Below are 20,388 nucleotides of genomic sequence, written 5' to 3' on the forward strand. Positions count from 1 at the left end.
AGTGTCTCTATTGCCTGGAAACACTTCACAGTAAAATACAACATGGGCATTTTTATAGTGTTTCTCTACTCCAGGAAATGTTTTGCTGCTACTTTCAGTGATGGAAGGCATTGCAGAACATTAACACCAGAACGGGGCCTATGTTATCACATATTTCCCGATCAGTACTTTTATCTCTGGAAAATCAGAAACAGATTTAACACAAAAAGCTGCACAGCAAAAGACCTCCATTATTTCTTTCCACCCAGTTAGAATGACAAAAATTTCCACTTAATATTTCTTCCCTAAACATCTGACAGCAACCAAATCTATCCATTTTAAATCAATCTTCAAKATCTAGTTTGGTTTATTTTTGTTTGGCGACCCTGTAATGGATGATAACTGGATAAGGAAAAGCAATAAACACAAAGCTGAAAGGGTATTTCCTTTACAGCAAAACATTTCAACTAAGGAACAACAGTTCCACAATAGTTTTTAATTATAATTAAAAGTAGATAAATATAYATGAAAACATATGATGCTCATATTTGATAACACACTTAAATGATCAAGGAGGAATAATTAGCATCACTTGTACACTAATTATTTGAGAAACAAAAGCAAGCAAATAAAACCCCCCATATCTAACCCATCTCCCCAGTTCCCCCATCCCACTGCCCAAAGTGCACAGCTATAATTTTGGACTTTTCCTTAAAAGGAAAAGTATATAATATCTTGATACATGTCTATATATTTCTCTGTAATATACTGTAATATACATGTAATATATATACTCTCTGATGCAGTCTGCAAATAGATTCTCCAACTAAGGAATCATCCACTTCATGAAGAACATGAACTTAACAGTAAGTTATGAAACAGAAAATAATCAAAATCTAATTTCTCTTAGACTGCATACAGAAATATTAGGCTTCAGTATGCTGGMGACAAAAGTAAGACTCTACATAATCAAAGTCAAATTAATACCATTTACTAAAATGAAATCCATTAAAAAAACTTTTTGCTTTTTAAAAATCTTTTAAAATTCTGCCCTTCAAAGCTGGGTTTTTTCAGGTTGTATAACACTCTAACCTACTTTTGGATGCTGCTATTTAAGTGTTTACGCTGAATCTTCCTTGTTTACCAGTTCTTTGAAGGTCTAGTGCTATACACCACTCCTACACAGATGGTTTTGTAATCAGTGTGATATTTAAAAGCAGTATTAGCAGCAATTATTTCCGTTAACAATGAATTGTCAAATCTTACCTCATTCTTGCCTTGCTGTAAATAACTGGAGAGGTCTGTTTAAGGATGACTTTCAAAACAGGAGCCYATTGTTACATTTCGGAGTAGCTCCCCAAAGCACCCAAACATTAATAACAAATTAAAGCTCCCCCAAAAAAACCTCAAAATYAACACAATTAACTCTATGTGCTACATGCAAATTCTGTGACTAGAGAGCACAGAAAATGAGCAACTTCCCACTTTGCCTAYTGCAGTACTCCTGAGCATGCTCTTACGAAAGCTGCTTTGACCAAAAGTGCAAGGTTCAGATTTTACTGACACTCATTCCCAGGCTTCAGAGAGCAGAGCAGGTGCCCAGTGGACTTCAAAAAGCTCAGGGAGACCATAAACTGAATATTCAGCCACACTGCTCCATCCTGACTTCCCACAGGTTAGCAGGGTCAGAGACCMTGAAGGGCATAAGGAAAGAGATGGGAGAAGGAAGCAAGATTGGAGAGTGCTCCTGGAGATCCCTCTGCATGGGTCTCTATATCTGGTAACAAGCTCAGGGTTACAAGTTCCAATTGAAGTCAGTTAACCACACGTGATTTATGGTTATAAAACAAACCATCTTGTAAGGCAACATGCAAGAAACCAAAAGAGATGGCTAATGAGACAGCAGCAGGGTGAATACTGAACTTAAATGCTTTTCATACCTGCAAGCAACAGTCCATGAACACAAGGCATTTCATGGGCACAGCTGCCAGAACAGAAATCCTACAGCAGAGCAGCAAGGAGCTGGCACATGAAGGCAAAGAACACCCCTTGGATGTACCCCAGCACACATGCTCCCGACCTYACAGTGCTGCTACAACCACTCTGATCTATGCAATGCCAACTCATCCTTTTATCTGAGGCAGCACATCCTCAGCGATTGCAGTTGCACCGCCAAGGCTGAGTAAGTGAATTTCCAACAGCATTTTCTGTTTTACCTACCCAGAGAGCAAAAACAGTGACCAGACACTTTGTATCGCATTTCACAGATTTTCCAAAAGAGCCAGACCAGTAATCTTGAAAAGACAGCCTAACTTGTGTGTGCAGGACTCCCAGTTTAACACCAAGCACTTATACTCAAATGCAGACACAACTGAAAGCTACTGAAGTTGATTTAATCTGTGCTGGCATGGACGTACAATGCGATTAAAAGTTACACCATACAATAAACTAACAGCTGCTTGAGCTCAAGTGTAAATATTTAATCCCTTTGCCATTTCTAAATCTGCTGTTTCCCTATCTTTTAGGCAGTGAGGTTTCTGCAGTGTTTTCATGACCACTATCAGAAGTACAGGAACACACAGTAAACATCTGGCACTTCTACTAACCAGTGCACTTTGGGAATTTATCAAGTTGCAAAAGCAAGCTGCACCAAAATAAAAGTACATCTGGTAACTCCAGTCCCTAGAGGCTGCTTTTTATCACTAAAAACAACCCAGCCATACCATTCAAAATAAACTAAAAGGATTGAAAGAGGGAAAAAAGGAAAAAATATAACAAGCTTTTATTTCCTTTGCAGTTTAAAAACCTGAAAAATAGAACAGTTAAAATTGTTTAGACCCCATTTATTTAAATTTGCTTTTATATAACTAAGTCCATACAGCTACAATGTTTGTTACATGAAATTGCTTTATCTCAGACAGAGATGGCACTCAGCAACTCATGCAATTCCTCTGAAAAATACTTCTTTCTGATGCACAGCCACACACTGGCAGTCTCTGTCTCACTTTCTTCTGAATTCACTTAGAACTGCAGCAACTTCAAAGTGGTAAGAAATTGAACCTGACATACATAAAGCTGATAGTCTGGTGATTTTAAGCCACAGAACGTAAAAATACAATCTTATTACAGAATATATTAGAAGCCCTAACTACATACCCTAAATGTATCTACAGAAAAAGGGGGAGTGCCTATCAAAGGGAAATAAAAGAGTTGCTGAAGTTCACTTTGCTGTAGATTTTAATAGCATCTCTTAAGAGCAAAATGATCTCTCCACCTTAACTCATGGTTCTAAAGGCTTGGTTTACTTAATTTCTAAACTGCATTCCCATCTAAAGGGAAGCAGGTTTACCAAGTAACTTAAGTAAATTATTTTCAATGAACACTTTCTCCTTCCTTTCATTTTTAACGGACATGCCAGCAACCTTCCACTGGAACACCTACAGCATCCTCAGGGAGACCTAGAGCCAAGAGCAGACAAAAAGTTCCTTTAACTAAACAACAGGCTCCATTGTTCMCTATCTGAGCTGGTTCATCTCTTCAGCCAGCAAACACAGTGACTGTCACTGAGTTACATGTTGAACAGACATTTCATGAAGATTTGCATAAATATGAGCTATATACAGTATGTGTATACTGTATTTTCAAATATCTGCAGTAACACTTTCATTACATCCATCAGAAAAAAGCAACCTAGAAAAGGTAACATTTAAATTAAAAACTTAAAACAACAAAAGGAAATTCAACATGCATATGCATACAAAAAAGTGCCCAATGACACAAGAAGCCACATGTAAACATAAGCCTCCTACTCACACATCAGAGTTCGTCTGTTGTTGCCAAGACCTTTTCTGTGGCAAGGGCAGTAAGAAGGTGCATGAAGTGSAGCTGAGAATCAGGATATAAAAAAMCACACTTGAAGTCCACCTTTGCTTTTACCCACTCTGCTGCTTTGATAAAAAATTTAAATGCTAGTKTACAGCTCAGTAAATAAGCTGCATCCTCAATTTTCAAATACATGGTCTCTCCAACTCTTTATTGGACAACAGCCGAACTTTGGTCCTACTTAAATGTCACACAGTTCTTTTATCTCCAGGGAGAAGGGGATACTTCCTCACTCAAGTCAAGGTCTAGCTGTAAAGCCATGTCACAGAAACTACTGGAGATGAGATAAGAGCCAGGCAGCCCTAGACACCTCCCAGCATCCTGTGTCTTCCACCCAGCACAGACTGATAGCCTGCTGCCAACCTTACCTGCTCTTTATCACACAGAGAGATCTTCTACACTTCAGACATCCTGCCAGATGGGTAACAGCTACGACTTCTCTCATAAAACTCTGATCAGCAGATGAAGGATGAGTTATTAATGTTACCACATTCCTGCCAAGCTTCCAATAGCTGAACCTCCTGTGGTTTCATGCCAGGAAAAATGCCTGCAGCTGAAGCATTTATCCTCAAAGAGATTTATTAAAGTTTACTCTAATTCTTTTTCCTCTTCTGAACTTAAGCGGCTTTCTGTAAGAGATAAGCTATTTGCTTAGTCCATCTAGTCCCGTAATTGTTTGGTTCAGGGTGTGTACTTCAGTACTGAAGCATAAAAAAGAATTGCACTACAACACATATTTTGGGGGCTTTCTTGAAATTTTGCTGATGAGCTCAGATCACCTCCTTCCTTTCTATGCTTTATTTTCTCAAAAGCCCATTCGAAACRTTGCCTTAAGAACAGAACAAATGTTCCAAGACTTGCTGTCCTCTCAGAGATCGCAGCATTCCTGCTCTAACAAGCAAACTTTCTGCTCTGCAAAGAGGATGAGTAAGGTTCTGTTGTGTTGCTTGCTGCCATTCACCAGCACCAACAGATTCATACAGCCTCCAATTTAAATATTTACTATTGCTAAATTTCTATTATGATTTGACTCAAATGCTCCAGCTGGAATTGTAACCTCTGCACTGAGGGCTCTGCAGCAGGGAGTGGGCAGACAACCCTTGCCCCTGAAGGTTCACAATCTAAAAGTGATTATTTGTTAGGCAATGATAAGYATGTTTGTGGCTGTAACATTCAAAGCAAAAAACCAAACTCCCTCCGGCTTCCAGCAAAAGATAAAAACAGTGGGATAACAGCGTGATTAAAGTATAATCAAATTTAATGTTTTAATGCACTGCTATCTTTGMGAAGGCTTAACATTATGTCCAGATAAATCCCTTAACAGTTACAGCATTCCTGTATRCTTTGCCATACTCCTTCCCACAGGTTTGAGGATGATGCTATCTCAAAAATAAGGCACTAAGCATTAACAGCCCTTGAAACCTACCCTTCCAGCAAGAGAGACAATGAAGCTTTCCTTTCCAGTCAAATCTCTTTTAAAACAGATAGTGAAGCTGTGTGTATACTTCATTTCAACTCAAGCAAAATAAAAACACAGAAAGGAGACACTCAATCTCATCCCCAGACAGATATCAACTCCTGCTCCAGAACTTAAGACCCTTCCATGAGATTCTACTACAGGCTTCACCACACACTTTGGCAGCCACCTTCACTGACATGCAGTCACAYACCATGTCACTGTCTGACTTTTACAGTCAACATCTGATTGGATGACCAAATCAGAAAATCAGCGAAGAGATAGTTTTCTTATTCTGTGGGCAGCTTCCCCTTACCCCAGGTGCTCACCATGCAAACTTGCTATAGCAAGTTTCACATCACTTAAGGGTAGCACAATAGCAGCTCCCCAGCTGCTACAGAAATAAAACAAGAGTTGCCCTTYAACTGGAGGAAACAAAACAGTCAAGTTTTGTTGTTGCCATTGTTAGCAATTTTCACATCCTCCAGCAGGCCCCAGTCAGGTCCCCAGGAGATTCTGTGCAAGCATGGATAACCAGCAAGACAAGYTCAGGACACAGCACTACCACCATACCAACCGGGCAGAAGGGTCCTTACCTTCTAAATCACCTTCTAGCCCTTCCACCAACACACCAAGATTTCAAGTAAAAGGGGAAATGGAGAGCTTGTGCAAGTACATCAGTGATTTTGGGATCCTGGCTCTCATTGTGACTTCCATCAAACATAATGCAAGGCTTTCAGAAAGAGGTGAAACCCAGCACCCCTTGCTGCCCTGGTGCCCTGAGCGGAACAARGTGAAAACTCAGGACCTGCCATAAGGCAAATTCTTAACATGTGCAGTGGTATTTACAAGAATGTGTGATGGACTGGGCATGGCCTACTCACAAAGCAGGAACAACGGAACAAATGATGTTTGTATCTTGTCACAACACCAGGAAATACCCGCTCCAGTACAGCAGTGGTGGTGAGAGACTGGACAACTACAGTGTCCCCTCCAGACACAGTGATCAGGTGGCATGGCCCCATGGGCCTGCAAACACGCTCTCCACACAGGGTGGCCTGGAGGCATCCTGCAACTACCAGGGACGGTGGGGATTACTCGGGCTCTTGGTTTGCATTTCAAGTTGTTGAGTCAACACAAAACAAAACACAAAATGGCGACCATTTCCCACACAGTGACCTATATCACGTCACAGATGAATGCACGTCATCTTCGATACAGACCTATTTGTAAGCCAGACTGGCATAGTTTTCACAAGGACCTACCTAAGAACATTAGAACAACTAGCCAACCACTTTATAACCACTTTATTTGCCTTTTCCTGTTATCGCACACTTGGACTACTGCCTGTGTGTGTGGGTGCACGGCAACAATATACACATGACTACATACCCATCAGTCAAGAGTTTAGGATTTGTCATGGCCAGACCGAAACACAAATGAAACCATCCCTTTAATTCAAGATAAAGTTTTGTAACAGCCTGTCTTTGAGAATTCAGCCTGCCAAATCATGCCTGAAGTATGGGGTTKTTTTAAGTAAGAAAAATTTTATCAAGGCCCAGAACTCTATGATAGCTTTTGTTCCCTTTTAGACTAAACAGCAATTCTMATCTCAGTTTCAAGTTCCTCAAAGGCTTAAACAAAAACCCTTTCTCTTAGATATAAAACCACCAAGCGACTTTGGATTAATGAAAGTTTAAGTAAATTATTCCTTTAAGCCTTCACTGGCTTCAATTTCCCAAGAACAGATTTGCTTTAGGGTGCCAAAGTGAAGTACTGTTCTCTACTGCCGTTAAAAAGCTTGGGACATSCACATGCAGCACCAACTGACCTAGCAAGAAAGACCCAAAAGGGTGACKTAAAGAAGGCAGGTAATGTGCTACTACTGTGAGTTCTAAATTCTTGCATATGGATATAGCCATGTCCATGTTCACTGTGAAGAAGTGCTGGATCACAAGGCCTTTGCAGAAATACCGAAGTTGGATCCTTGCTCACACCGTATCCRCAGGCCCTGCTGTTGTAGCCTCATCCTGAAACGTGGCTGTAGCTTATTGTGCTGCTTGCTCGGTTACGAGTGGCAGAGCTCCTGTTGGGATCAAACTTTCTGCATGAGACACACCATTCTGACAATGCTGCTCCAGAGTGAGCAGGGGCACCCTGTCTCTAACTCATCATGCCGTGCAGCAGATGCCACCACCTTTCACAATACTTGAATTGTATGTTCCTTACACCYTGAGGCTCCAGCTCCTGCGTCTTGCTCAGTTTCTTCAAATTAAAACAAACCACCAAAAAAAGGTGATTTTTGAACAAAGACTTAGATTCTGCTAGCACTTTATAAAAGGTTTATATTCATAGAAGGTYCAATTCCCAACCTATATCAAAGCCTTACTGCATTAAAGATAGTGTCATCCTGTTTCAAAARGATTATGGCCCAAAAATTCAGTTGAATTGCATCAGATTTCATACAGTGTAATACAGTGTATTGTTTGAGGAAGGCAAGACTTTCGAGCTTGACCAGTCATGAAAAGGAAGAACCTTTTCTGTTTCTGCCATGGGCTAGAGATTTGAATAAATCTTTTAGTTTCTACATTAGCAACACTTTGACCACAGGAGAAATCACAAACTAAAGTTATCCTAAAAAAAGTTTTCAAGTATTGGCAGTGTGTTGGAATTACTCCTTAGTATGCAACTCTACAAGGAAAAGCGATTTAACAAATATATCATTGAAAGATACAAGCTAGCAGAAAAATTTGGTTATTTCCATGCAGATGTACAATTCGCAAACAAAACCATTTCTCTTCAGTTACTGAAATTTTTCTTTAGGGAGCGTAGCCAAGTTTTCCACTTACAGTTAATCTACGCATAGAGCTTCTTCGTGCTCTGCACAGACTTACCTGCTGGAACTGGTCATATTCACTGATACTTGCTTTGTCAAATTACCAGAAGCAAGTTGTGAATAAAGCTTTACTTCCACCCCTAAAGGAGGAGGAAACAACTGACTGTTATTGAAATGAGTAATCATGAAGTGGTTTAAAACAGAAACAAAATCCCCATCAAAAATTAAAACAGTCATGGAGGTAAAGGCCAACAGGATTAGACTACAAGATCTCAAGTTATATAAATARGAACAGTAATGCTATTGTGACTCATTTATTAAGAGAATCTTTATTGCCTTTAGTTAACAAAAAAAAATAATGTGATGATGGCATGSTTAAAATTAAGTTACATAAAATGATTTCTTGCTTCTGAGTTGCTGTTTGTGAGTAGCTGCAATGTGAACAGAGATCTCAATAAATCTCCCTCACTGCAACACAGACTCAAAATTGAAGTTTTTTAGCAATGAGCAAAAGCATAATCATTTTAACATAAAATACTCCATTTTTCCCAGTGAGACTGACACTTAAGCTTTTTAAKTAAAGGTCTATACCTCTATCATCCAAGGCAAGGGTCAGCAAGGAACAACAAACCACATTGTGTCACCACAGCCAGCTTCTGTGGTTTTCTCCAGTCCTCCTCTGCAACATCTGTCATTGTCAAAACCACAACAGACTACAGGCTCTGATCCTCCAACTCCTGGAGGTCTCCCTGCCAACTGTAACACCATCTCACCAACCACTTCAGGGCAAACTATTTCTTCTTAGTAATTTTAAGTCACTGAAAACCCACAGGACATAAAACTATAAATTACCATAACCATGGCAAAACCCAGCTCAGCCAAAACATAGCAGCAAAGTGCAGCTATTTCTCTGTAGATGAAAGCCAAGGGACTTCTAGAGTTTTATTTCCTCTAATGCAAAAAACCTAAATGCCAGCAGCATGYTCCCTGCTAGAAGTCCAAAGACCACTTAAAAGTSTCCATTTTCAAGATCTCTTAGACTACATAACTAATTTCATTACTTTCCCCCCCTCAGAGTACAAACGCAGCTTCASTTTCCGCTATGATCCCCTCTGACTCTTGGAACTCCTATGGGCAGACAAGAGCAGCAATAGTTATGAATGCAGCTCATATTTGGCATTAACTGAACCTTTTTAATTTATGATTACATTACAAAGTGCACATATACACAAATGTGTCTTGCAGATCAAGCCATCTTTCCACAGTCACCAAATGATGCAATTTATTCAGTCATCACAGTCCAGATCAGACCAGTGACACTGTAAGACATCACACAAACAATACAATAGCATGTACTGAAGAACTACTGAAAACTCATTTAACAAATAAAAGCCATCTCGTAAAAAAATCCCATGAGAGTCTTTTACTGCAGTATGTCATCTGTGTTTCAGACTCAGCATCCAAAAATACTTAGTTTTTTCTACAACAAAGAACTTAACTTGTGTTRGAAAGACTGCATGCAGGGAAAAATATGGCAGTTGTACAAAAGCCACAAAATATCCCAATTYACTGTGTTTCTTGATGCAGCTCTTAAGAKCCAATTCATAGCATCTATGACATTACCATTGTATTTTCCTCTGTTCAGAGTCCAGTATCCTTACTTGATTCTTTGCCAGATTAATGTTCTATTAAGCTAGAAAGGTAGCCCATGGAGGTAGGACTGATGTGTTCCTTTTATCCTTGCAAAGAACTTCAAAGGAAGTCACTCACTGGTCCGCTTTGGGCCACAAATCACATGACAACAAAACAACCGTTCCAACCTACAAGGACAGCAGTGCCAAACTGCTTCATCTTCTGTACCTACTCAAGTTTTAAAAGTTTTACTGCATCACCAGTTTTCTCATATTCTTGTTCTAAGACTTCCCTCTCTTTATAATCATGAAGATGCCTTTCCCCCAAGACTCGGGCGGTGCACAGACGTGGCTTGCAGGACACATCCCGAGCTGACCTGTTTTCTCTGAGCATGTACAAGTGTTTCTGTGTGGACAGTGACAAACACAGAAGAGCCCTCTGCTCGTCACGCACCATCTCAGGAGCACTCTATGTATACACTGCTAACAACGCTGAGCAGCTATCCCAAGGCTTGGAGACCATGGAAGGGAAGCAGCAGTGAAACAAACCCTCACAGTCATTATTCCTGTACCTACACCTCCAYGGCAATTGCTCTCCACTGGCATTTACCAGATGCAATTGTTAGACCAAATAAAGTTGTGAGTGTGCCTGTCCCACCTACATACGACCCTGGGAAGAAAAAAAAATGAAAAAGAAAAAAGCAATGAAGATTGCAACATTCCTAACTRTCAACTTAAGAACAGAGAGAAGTTTTCTACAAAACAAATGTCAAGATGTAATTATAAAGGAAATTGTAGACTTTTGCTTGATAAAATAACACAGCTAAACCTTCTTTTTGCCATAACTTAAATCTCCTTGCTCTGTTCTATTTATCTCTCCACTTCTGATGATACCAATCCTCCATTTTCCCTGCAAATCAATTACTTTAAATACAACAGAGAATACTGTACATGTATCATCACTGAAAAGCTGAGTGCTCAAAACCAGTTACTCCGATCTATGCATATTCTGTTTGTAGATCAGCATGCATGCCCTGCAATCAGAGACACAATGACACATTTCAGCACACAGGGTGCGTTCTCCCTTTATCACCACCTCCCCTTCAGACACACACCCTCAGTGTTCCTTCAGCCCGAATTACTCTCCTTCTCATATTAAATTTAGAAACAGAACTCTGAATCACCAGTTCCTGTTGTGAACTAGCTAGAAACAGATAAAACAAAAGAAGTTTCCTAGTACACAGCTATAGAATAATCTGCCCACCACATCAGACCCCACTGTTACCAAGCGTTTTATAAGCCTAGAAGAAGAGATTGTATAGATTTATATGAAACCGAATAATTTCAGTTCCTGGGTGTCTAATCCTTCCTAGAATCCTATCAATTCATACCTGTAATGGCATCATGCAGCAGTGAGTTTCAGAAATTACCTGTCAACTATACAAAGGAAAAAAAAAACCCTCAAAAATATTGCTCATGAACTCATTGCTTGTRAGTCTCCTGCTGCACATTCTCCAGTCCATTCTACTTTTCCTCAACAYTTCTTTAGACCTTCAAGAAGAGGAACAGAAAGGTTGAAGCTGCTGTTTTGCAAGAGAAGAGCAGAACAAAGATTCCAAARCTGGTTAAATGCAAGAAAGGTCAGTTCCAGAGAGGGAAGAGTTCAGACAGCATTACACACCAGTTAGTCCACCCAGTACAGAGCAATTACTTCCTAGCATATGCAGAGTGGAAATGCACTCATGTTTCCCAGTTTGAGTCCATGAAGAACCATATGCAAGGTTAGGAAAATCTTATTCACCACTTGTAGACTCCAGTTTTTTCAGCTGCTCTTGAAATATTGAACAGAGCAGTACATATCTCAGGCCAAGAGGCACCACCCATATATAATGGTGACACCATTAGTAGTAGTATGCACACACACACACTATAAATACACGCTTTTTATCAGAGACTAGCCGATGCTCAACTATGCAGCACTCAYGAACAACATTTGGTCTGCAGGTCTGTATAGTCCCATCTATGACTTACTGAAGTCAGTAGGACACCACAGACTACTAAACTCAGTAATTCCTGTATTTAGCATGAAGGACACTTTCAGAAAATCCTTCAGCCCTGGGAACATTTTGAGTGGAATTCACCACTTTGCTTTGTTATCTATTTGTTTTAGTGCTTATGCTTTCTCACAGTTACAAATTCACTTATTTCCAATTGCCTGATTGCAGCTCCCAGCCTTTASTTCTGTGTCATGCCTGTCTCTGTTTGCATTTTAGCTTCCAACGTGCTCTCTCCCTCAGGTGTTTCCCACCAATTATCAAGTTCCTCCATTTATTTGTCAAGAAACAACAAATCCAGCCTTTCAGGCACTTTGTGGAACACCACTCAGCCTTCAAATACCTCTCCTGACTTACAAGAACTCACTCATTTTCAACAGGCTGCTCGTGACCCCAGAATTACAGGATTCACCTACCTTTGTCCATCACCCCTGCTATACCCAAAGTTATACCCCTTGCTGCCCTGCAACACAGCAGCCATGTCCAGCTGTTGACTCACTGTGCCCCAAGCACTTCTCCCCGAGCTCCTAATCTGTTACTACATTCAAGTGCAACACCTGCAGGCCCCATGATATTGCAGATTATATTAAAATGCACTTTTGATTGATACAGCTCACCAGGCTGCGCAAATCAGTGTACAAGCTGTCTTGTCCTTGTTTACCACGCTGCCTAGCATGATACAGCCTGCCAGCTGTATCAATACAGATCCTATCCTTGTCTCCAGCTACTTGATGAAAAGGTTCAATGGAATCTGGCCTCACCTCARTCTTTAAAACAAGATTTCTAGAAGCATTCCCGTTTGATAATGATTCACCACAAATGACTAACTTTTARACATCAGTTAGTCAGTTCTTAATTCGTTTACTTTTGCAATATCAGAGCAATAACATGTCAGGACAGGAGCCCCCAAGGGGCATGGCAGTCCTCACTGACTCCCTCTGCTGCTGCTGAGAAAGGGAATGAGAGACAACTTGGAAGGAGCTAGGGAATAGCAGAGGACCACATGGGTTGAACTGTCTTGCATCAGATGGCTTTGAAGACACAGCTTTACTACATCTCATAGAGTCCTGGTTGCTTCAACTTTTCCAATATTTTGGTGACTAGAAATGCCAAGCTAGCAAGAATATGATTAAGTCAGTCTCCTACCCTACAGTTGGTTTTAAGACCCTCAGTATCAACTGTTATTAAAAACTGTCTGCAGGCCTACAGACTTTTCATCAAGTTCTTTAAAACAATCAAGTCACAGCGCGCTGATTTAAATATGTGCATCCCTAGAAGGAATCTTTATTTATTRTATGAGACTTAATTGTCTGTCGAAATTGCATTGATGTTATCACATTCTACACCTTCCCAAATACTGAACAGTATTAACAAATATTTCTACTTCTTTTGCATGAGCTACTTTTTAATCTCTGTCTCAAAACCGGAATTATTTCTAACATAGTCCAGCTGTAGAAAATACTCAGCAAATYCTCTAACTTACTTCCCATCTTCTAACTTGCATTCTCATGTATCTATTTCCCCCTTAATTACTGTGTTTTCTTTGAAATTTCTAGATGTGTCCTGAAACCAAAAGGCCGTTAGTATAGATGTTTTCTTKCTTTAAACCAGAATTTTAGCTTTTGGACTTTTTAGTATCTTCTTACAGTGACCTGTTTTCCATTCACTTTTTTTTGCTACAATAACATCATGTTCTCTGTGATGACAAATGCGCTCTTCTGATGCATTAAGTATCAWTTCTTTGGGGCCATCCTCTGTTTGCCTATGCTTTACAGAAATGGGTCACTCTCGATGGTCCCATGGCAACCACCAACTTCTAGCTGTGTGACACCAAAGTCCACAGTAGCTTTCTCAGCTGAAGACCTGAAACAAAAATTGACCTGCAGTGGGCTAAATTTCCATGGCACAGAACACCTTTCCATGATGCCAACAGGATGTTCAGCGTTTTGGAAGCAACCAAAACAAAACTAAACAGAGTGTACGAAGGGAAACAAACCTGTACATTTGTTAATCAGCCATTTCGGACATCTCTAAAAAGCACCTAAATAAATATCTACATTAACTTCTCCAATTCCTTGACTGTAAAGGTGAGATATTTACCAGGCAACCAGCTTGGTAAATCAACCAGCCTGGACATACATTCAGACTCCTTCCCATCAGTCTGATCCTCACTCGGGTTAACAGCTTCTGCACAGCCCAGCCATCTGCTGCTGGTTTGATGAACAAGGCAAAATGAACCAACCTGAGCCCAGTCCCAGTGGGACACTGCCACAGAAACTGCACTGCKCCTCTTTACACTGCCAAGAAAGGCAGTGTAAAGCACACACACTTGGAGTGTAGATACAACATTCCTCATCTGCCGCAGGTGAAGTCATCTGTGCTCTACCTGGATTTGCCCATCCTGTCAATTAAAATTCAGTACAGAATCAGTCCTTAGCCTCTAGGACCAAGTCTTACACAGGGCAATAAAACAAAATATTCAGCAAGAAAACTACATTTGACTTTGTAATTGYCTCAACAGTAATAAAAACATTAACAACCTTCCATTTTCACAATCTGATTTAAATAATTGCTAACTATTCATATACAGTGATCTGTTATGTGTTCTAGAAGCATGGTAGTAGCAGTCTTCAGATGGAATTCTGCAGTTCAACATACATGATGGATTTTTCCACCTAATCCCACATGGCTGCTGAAATACATACTTGCATGAATTTAGCTAATTAAGTAATTCCTTGTGATGTTTCACAAGTCTAAATTCAGTAGCTGAAAAGGAAACAACCTGTGTTCTTGCTGTACATCAGCCACTGCAAGTCATTTTGCACAACTGAAATGACTAAGGAAAAATACCTACCCTAGTTCACACATTCCTCTTTTTATTAAAATAGGAAGTAAAGGAYGAAAGAGACTGTAGCAGTACATTAAAATGCAAAATGGAGAGCTCTGCCCATAACTTCTCAAAAACATTCTCCCTGAATTAGGCAGTAAATATTCAAAACCGCCAGTCTGCACAGACAGTTCAGTCACTAGTGCACAATCCCTGTGCCAGATTCCTCTGTCCCTTCCTTTCAGGCTCGAGGTACACATAACTGCGCAGGTTGCCAAAAGCCTCAGATAACAGAATATTCAGCCATTTTCTGCTACCCAGATTTTGCTGAAGTTCCTTGCTTTACACATATATCTAAAAAAAAGAACTTTGCATGAAATGGGAGGAATTTTAGTTTGGGGTGGAAATCCAAGATTTGCTCAGAGGGCTTGTACTCCTCTAACTTACTTCACCCTCCTCCCCATCAGCTTATGAAATCTCAGAAGAAATCAGCAGCTTTACCAACTTAAGTGTGTTACACTCACTATAAAAGATTAAATATGTGAACTAGAAATTTCCACTGAAATTTTCAGTCATTATATGGTTAATGACAGCTTTAAGGATGCCATCAGCAGCATTTCAAAGGTCTATTGCAAAGACTAAAGTGAGTTCACATTCACTCATAATTACTGCTTAGGGTTAGCAGAGTCAGAAGCTTGAATAATGAATTCAGATGAAAGTACAGAGTGACTTTCAAATACAAGTGCTATTCCTGACTAGTAATACATCTGCATCCATAAACCCCCCCCAAATCCTTAAGGACAGCCTTGCTATATAATATAATCCACTTTGAGGCTTTGTCTGCATAAGGCACTTTGGATTAATTCTAAAGACAAAAACCAGGCAAATTAAAAAACTGATTGATTAAACTGCTTGAAACATTCTTCAGATGTTCTTTTTCAGAGTCAGAGTGACTCTCAATTATTCTAACTCAAAGATGTGGGGCAGTTGAAGCAATTCACTTTAAATTCACACCTTCAGCTGACTTGAATAATTTCTTAATGGCATGTGAAGACAGGCCCKCAACTCCAGGATGACACACAGAATTTATTGGGAGTAAATGTCCAAAATATCTCCCTTGGGAGACAGGCCCAGACAATACAACACATTGAGATACTGGTTCAACACCAAACCATTCTAAGGAGAAAGCAAGAAGCCACACTATCAGAAAAGCTTAAATTCTGGGAATTCCTGACTGTGTATTTGCCAGGTTTTAGAGAAGCATTTCCACAGGCACCTAGCCTCAGCTTGAAAAGCCTCTTATTCTGACACAATTATCCATGATTCCTCTTCATTCCTTCCCTCCACATCCCTACCCCTTCTCCACAAGCTGCACTCTCCAGCTGCTGTCCCAAAGCCCAGCCTGTTGCCCTGACAGCTGACACATGGGGCACAATCTAAGACAAAATGTGACAGCCCCTTCTCGACAGATTTTAAGCATCATCTGCCCACAACACAAAGCAGCTTGGAACAGAAACTGCAGGTGCAGAACCAGCAGAGAAGTGCCTTGACTTCGGATGCTCCCTCCCCCACAGCTAGGCTCTCATTGTTTTTTCCTGGGGATACATCTTCAGATCAGAGCCACAGCCTGCTACAGATATAGATCAGCTTTGCTCATCCCACCATTCTCTGTCACTGACAAAAAATAGCTCTGGAGGGAGAGGAGGAGGTTTTCAGCTGTTTTCTCCTCCAGTTCTCTCTGTCCTCCCTTGTGGTGAGGGAGAAGCCATTTTCTCACGTTCATTGCTTGATGTCAGAGTTAACTGTTTTCYTACCCTATGGAGCAGTAAATCTCCAGATGTGCCTGTAAAAGAAATTTAATAGTAGCCACCATGTTCCAGCAGCATCTTCAGCAACATGATCAGGCTTTTCAGTGAAGAGCTGCAAGAAGCTGGCTGGCATATTACTTGTTTCCTTACCAAAGGCAGCCCAGAGAAGTGGCTGGAGCCAAAGGGAGAGGAGTGGATAGATGCTTCTCCTAGGCACAACTGGTACTCTTACAAGGGTTCAAAAGAATCACAGGAGAGAGACATTTTTCCTAGACAGGATCAAAAATAGATGGAGGAAAAGCATGTAATATACTATTCTTTAATTTTCCCATAAATATTAACTTTATTCTTCTCGAAACATTGATTGACATTTGATCCTGTTATGAACAATTCTGAGGCCTCCCCCACAGAGCATCTAAGCTGCATCACATTAAAGYTGTTCCTTTCTCCTTGCCTCTAGCATATTCCTAACATGTAAACAACTCTGCTGTGCACACAAGCAAAGGCACAGCTAGCTAGTGAAAGCTGCAGCATTAAGGGCACCACAGGAACCTATCCAACTCTAATAACCCATTAATTTCATAGGGYATTGTATTTATTAACTAGAAGCCAACTGCTATTAATGCAAATGTACAYGTGAAAAATTATCCTTTTGGAAAAGCTGAAGGAACATTACAGATTTGTTTTTCACGGACTGTCATGTTTCACAAGCTTTGTTACCCCTGTAACCCAAACACACAAGAAATGCCAGTCTGAATGGGGGAAGAATTGTGACAGACTAGGAGTAAGGCAAGTGTCAGGAAATCCAGCAGCCTTACTGTCTGAGGATTTCAGCTGATGTGACACCAGATGATAAGTAATGTTCTTGTGGCCAAACCTCAAAACYCATAGGGACTATTTCCAGTTCAGCTTAATAAAAAGAGAGGGGGGAAAAAAAAATAAATCTCACTTCTCACCTATTCAACACGGCAGTAATTAACAAGAACATACAAAAGTTACCGAAGTTTTAATGCAAAAGGATTGCCCAGCCACATACTTCGGGTATGTTAACTCCTGCTTCACAGGCTCAGGACCAAGACAGTCAGGCGAGCTGCCCTGGTGAGTCTGGCTCCTTAGGGCAAGTTTCAATAGCCACATTCACCCGCTCTGCCACGGAATCCTCCTACAGCACCATTGCTCAACTCACAAAGCTCTCTCCGCAGGCAAATCTGCTACAGTCTGGATGAAACACAGATCCATCTCTGACCCCTGTTTCATCTGTCCAGGGGRTCTGCAGTGATCCCACAGGAAAAGCTGACATAACTGCAACTACTTCTCTTCAGGGGCTTCTCTGCATCAGGAGATTTCCACTGGCAGGAACTCCGAGCAAACCGGCTCTCAAGTTGTGAACTGAAAACAGCTGCGCTGCCAGGCTCCAACAACAGGACCCACAGCAGACCAGGGTACCTTGGGTTACCATTCCATTTGCAGCTTTTTGCCTCTTCAGTTAAAACAAAACCTGGTGACTTCTTCCTGTCCTGATTTCTGCTGTCCCACACCTGCTTTGTAAACTGGATCAAATCAGTCATGTCCCAACACCCACTAGCTTCCTTTGGCTTCTTTCACACATTCAGAAATGTCAAACTATGAATTCCAGAACCTGCTTCTYCCTTCCACAACTCCAAGTATCACCCTAGTCACACACATCCTTCTCCCCTCCCACTTCTTGTCAAATTCCACTGCCCATACTGACACCAGAGCAAGTTTCATCTCCTTCAGGCTGTGAAATCATCCGCTTCTTCCCAGYACCTCTCAAGAACAAACTACTTTCCTGTCCTTCTCTCTCTACCAACCAGCAGGTGAACACCCACTCAATCCTGCACATGAAGTTTACCAAAGGAGGTTTTGCTGGAGTAAAACAAGAATTCAAAAAGGTCTAGTTCTATAAATAAAATTGCATATTCTTCCCTGCAGCTAAAATCTCATCTCCATATTTCCCATTTTCAGCGCTTTTAATACAAATTAAAGAGGAGGAGGGAGGCAAAGCTTTCTCCATCCTTATTCTGTGCCCAGGCAATGGTGGTTTTATTACAAAAGTCAAACAACCTTTTTTTGCAAAACCCACTGAAATCTAACTCCAATGCTATCCTTRCAAAGGCTAAAATCTCTACTTATAGAAACTCGGCAGCAGCATGCAATCAACATTATACAGCATTTATGAAGCAGTGCAACTGAATATTAACTTTTGACTACAGTACAATAAAGCTCACGGTTAAAGGAGGCCAAAGTATTTCATTATCGGCAAGCTGSAAAATTAAGATAAATCTTCAAACATTGAGGCTTTGAAAAGTTCAAGGGTCAGCTGCTGTACCCCACATATCTRACAAAATGCAATGTCACAAACACCAACACCAGAAGGCTGTAGCTACACTTTAGTGCCAAATATCTTGCAGCCTTTTTCATTTTAGAGAAGCCTGATCAGAAGACTACAGCCAAGCCATAGTTCAGAACTTAATGATTACCAGGACCATTGCACTGAAAATGTGAAGCATTTCAGGTTTAAATTATGAATGACAGTGATAGCTCAAGATTATTACACATTTTCATTCACCTTTCACTCTTATAAATAAATAAAAATTRAAAGTTGGAGAGTGGCTTTTTGTACACTGTCAGCAAACAAATGCCTTGCTGTATGTTCACCATGGACTAAATGTTCAAGATTCAGTACAACAATTGCACATAGTTTTTTTTTAACCAAATTAATAATCGTGTTTTTAATTAACCAAGAAGACAAGACACAGGTTATTACCTCTTTTAACATCAGGGTCACAAAACCTATCTTGCATCAAAGATCTGCCCCAGACAGGAGCACTCAAGAGGGTATCAATTTACATCTTGAAGGATTTCAAAGGTTCGTGAAGCTTCCAAGCCTTTCATGGATTGGTTTTGATTGACCCACATCTTTGACCTACTGCAGTTGAACCCCCCATAAACAGAAATTATTTATGTTAATTTAACTGTATCCAAAGAGCCTATTTTGAGTCATCCATTCAGGGTCACACTGCAGTCAGCAGCATTCTCAACTTTTGCCACTACCCTAGCAGAAAGGCAAGAAAGCACCCTGGACGGAGGGCTTCCCATTAAACACCTGACTCAAATGCAAATCCATAAAAATACAAACCTTTGACTGACAAACGTCTATTGAAGAAAAGCAAACAATCTGTGTGCAAGAATTCCTGAAAATCGGGAATGCCATTATCTATGAATTACCAGTGCACCTCAAAAAGATCATGAGGCAAGTATAACCCTAACACACCAAAGCAATGGGAACATTTGGCTCCTTCAAAGAGCTGTAACCTCATCAAAACACTTGAATCAAATTTGACATTTATATCTCTATAAATAATGTGGGAGCAAAAGCAAAGACAAAGCAACATTTGCAGTCCAGTCCAGAGAACGACATCAAAACAAATATGTCCCTAATACTCAAATGTTAAACTACATGTGGGAAACAGATGATCTTTGAATGGCTGAAAGCTAGGACACAGAGGAAAGGGCATCTTGATTTTAAATTAATTATTAATCAATCTTTTCAGCCATCAAATCCCTGCAATGACTCATCCACTTGCTTTACCAAAGTCTAAACTGTTATGGGAAGASTGCAATTCCACTGGAACATTACCCTCCTGAGTGCGATACTTAACCCTCTATATATGAGAAAGGATTTTAGTAGAATCATTCCTCTCCCACAAGAACATCAAGTTCTCATTAAACCTGGAAAGAAAAATTACAAAAAAAAGGCAAAAAAAAAAGGCAAAACATTATTTCAAATTTTGCACTGAGAGAAACAAGAGAAAATAAAAGTCCACCTCAGTTATTCATTGCAAAGACAGTATTCTTCCAGTGACAGTATGCACTAAATAATGAGAGACTTCA

The 20,388-nt window shown here is 40.3% G+C and overlaps 1 protein-coding gene across 6 annotated transcripts in view; it reads right to left on the reverse strand.

Annotated features, from left to right (window-relative positions):
- The window catches only part of LRRC8D (leucine rich repeat containing 8 VRAC subunit D), a 52,133-nt gene that overhangs the window by 11,015 nt on the left and 20,730 nt on the right, over window positions 1-20,388 (reverse strand). The window contains exon 1 of one of the 6 annotated variants that reach the window (XM_057374246.1): window positions 1,246-1,480. The exons of the other annotated variants lie outside the window; for them this stretch is intronic. The gene's annotated coding sequence lies outside the window, so the exon portion shown is untranslated. Of the gene's footprint in view, window positions 1-1,245; window positions 1,481-20,388 lie in introns of those variants that run through there. 6 annotated transcript variants of the gene reach the window in all.

Source organism: Malurus melanocephalus, unplaced genomic scaffold, assembly GCF_030028575.1.
Source record: "Malurus melanocephalus ecotype Western Australia unplaced genomic scaffold, MMel_1.1 scaffold_8, whole genome shotgun sequence".
NCBI classification, from domain to species: domain Eukaryota; kingdom Metazoa; phylum Chordata; class Aves; order Passeriformes; family Maluridae; genus Malurus; species Malurus melanocephalus.